The sequence below is a fragment of the Bos indicus genome, chromosome 9, assembly GCF_029378745.1.
Source record: "Bos indicus isolate NIAB-ARS_2022 breed Sahiwal x Tharparkar chromosome 9, NIAB-ARS_B.indTharparkar_mat_pri_1.0, whole genome shotgun sequence".
Taxonomy (NCBI): Eukaryota; Metazoa; Chordata; class Mammalia; order Artiodactyla; family Bovidae; genus Bos; species Bos indicus.
Window position 1 is genome coordinate 13,575,692 of NC_091768.1, and position 2,065 is coordinate 13,577,756.

Genomic DNA, 2,065 nt, shown 5'->3' on the forward strand with positions numbered 1-2,065 from the left:
ATTCATTGGAAAAGACCCTGATGCTGGGAGGGATTGGGAGCAGGAGGAGAAGGGGAAGCCAGTGGATGAGATGGCTGGATGGCATCACTGACTCGATGCACATGAGTTTGGGTGAACTCCAGGAGTTGGTGATGGACAGGGAGGCCTGGCGTGCTGCAGTTCATTGGGTCGCAAAGAGTCAGACAGGACTGAGCGACTGAACTGAACTGAACTGAACTGATACTGTCTTAATTACTGTAGCTTTATAAGTATTGTCTGAAGTCAGGAAGGTTGATTCTCCCAGGTCTTTTTTCTTTCTCAAGATTGCTTTGGCTATTTAGGGCCTTTTGTGTTTCTATACAAATTCTAACTTTTTTTTGCTCTAGTTCTATGAAAAATGCCATTGGTAATTTGATAGAGATTGCATCAAGTCTGTAGATTGCTTTGGGTAGTAGTCATTTTCACAACACTGATTCTTCCAGTCTAAGAACATGGTATATCTCTTCATCTGTTTGTGTCTTTCTTTGTTTTCTTTCATTAGTGTCTTACAGTTTTCAGCACATAGGTCAGCAGGTTTATTAGGTAGGTTTGTTCCTAGGTATTTTATTCTTTTTGCTGCAATGGTGAATGGGATTGTTTCCTTAATTTCTTTTTCTGATTTTTCATTGTTATTGTATAGGAAGGCAAGGTATTTCTGTGTATTAATTTTGTATCCTGGGACTTTACTAAATTCATTGATTAGGTGTTGTAATTTTCTGGTGGCATCTTAAGTGTTTTTTATGTATAGTATCATGTCATCTGCAAACAGTGAAAGTTTCATTTCTTTTCCAATCTAGGTTCTTTTTACTTCTTTTTCTTCTCTCATTTCCATGACTAGGAATTTCAAAACTATATTGAATAGCGGTGAGAATGGGCACCCTTTTCTTGTTCCTGATCTTAGAGGAAATGTTTTCAGTTTTTCACCACTGAGAATAATGTTTGCTGTGGGTTTGTTATATACGACCTTTATTATGTTGAGGTATGTTCCCTCTATGCCCACTTTTTGGAAGGCTTTTTTCATAAAGGGGTGTTGAATTTTTTTGTTTTAATGTGGAATGCTTCACAAAAGTGTGTGTCATCCTTGCACGTGGGGCCATGCTAATCTCTGTTTCATTTCAATTTTACTATATGTGCTGCCAGAGCCAGCACCGGGTGTTGACTTTTGTCTAAAGCTTTTCCTCCATCTCCTTTAAAGACTCTTTATGTGGATATTACTAATTCTACTTTAGTCTTCATAGCTCTAAGCTTTTCACATTTTATCCTTTTTGCTGCCTTTTGGGGAATTGCCTTATCTCAGTTTTCTTGCAATTCATCTTTAAAGTATCTGCCTGTTACTACCCTGATCCACTATGTTCTTTATTTTGACTGCTTTATCTTCGTGTCTAATATTTCCATTGGGCTATTTAAATTTTTTTTCTGTTCTTGTTTCATTTTATTCCTTATCTCGTAAAGAATATCTATCATGCCTAATTTAAAACATTTCTGTTCATTCCAATAATTCTTCTTCAAATGATGTATGTTTTCTAGTTTGTTCACTTAAAAGAAAACAGATGTTATACTCCTCAGATGCCTTGTTCATCATTTTGAGCTTGTATGTCCTTGCTCTTCGGGGGTTACCAGCTGTTCTTTACGGTAATGAACATTGGAGAGGGGATGAGGACAAGTCCCTGGTCAGTGCCAGTAGCAGCAAACTAGGAAGGGGAGAGGGGAGGAGCCCAGGAACCATAGTGCCCTCACCAATAATTCCTGCTTGCTCCATCCTCTGGGACTGCCTTGGTGGCTAAGATGGTAAAGAATCTGCCTGCAATGCAGGAGACCTGGGTTCAAATCAGGGAGATCCCCTAGAGAAGGGAATGGCAACCCACTCCAGTATTCTTGCCTGGAGAGATCCAAGGACAGAGGAGCCTGGTGGGCTACAGTCCACAGGGTCACAAAGAATAGGACACTGAGCGACTGATGCTTCTATACAATTCCTGTTTTGAAACATCTTATGCAAGGGGTTAATATCTTGCCTGACCAAGGTGGGTGGTTTTAGTCAGTTCAGTTC

General features: G+C 39.6%; 1 non-coding gene across 1 annotated transcript; it reads right to left on the reverse strand.

The window, feature by feature from the left end:
* Positions 1 to 1,062: 1,062 nt before the first annotated feature.
* On the reverse strand, positions 1,063 to 1,167 carry LOC139185059 (U6 spliceosomal RNA). The gene has a single exon (XR_011568641.1). It is a non-coding gene; the product is annotated as a U6 spliceosomal RNA (small nuclear RNA).
* Between the last annotated feature and the right edge of the window lie 898 nt (positions 1,168 to 2,065).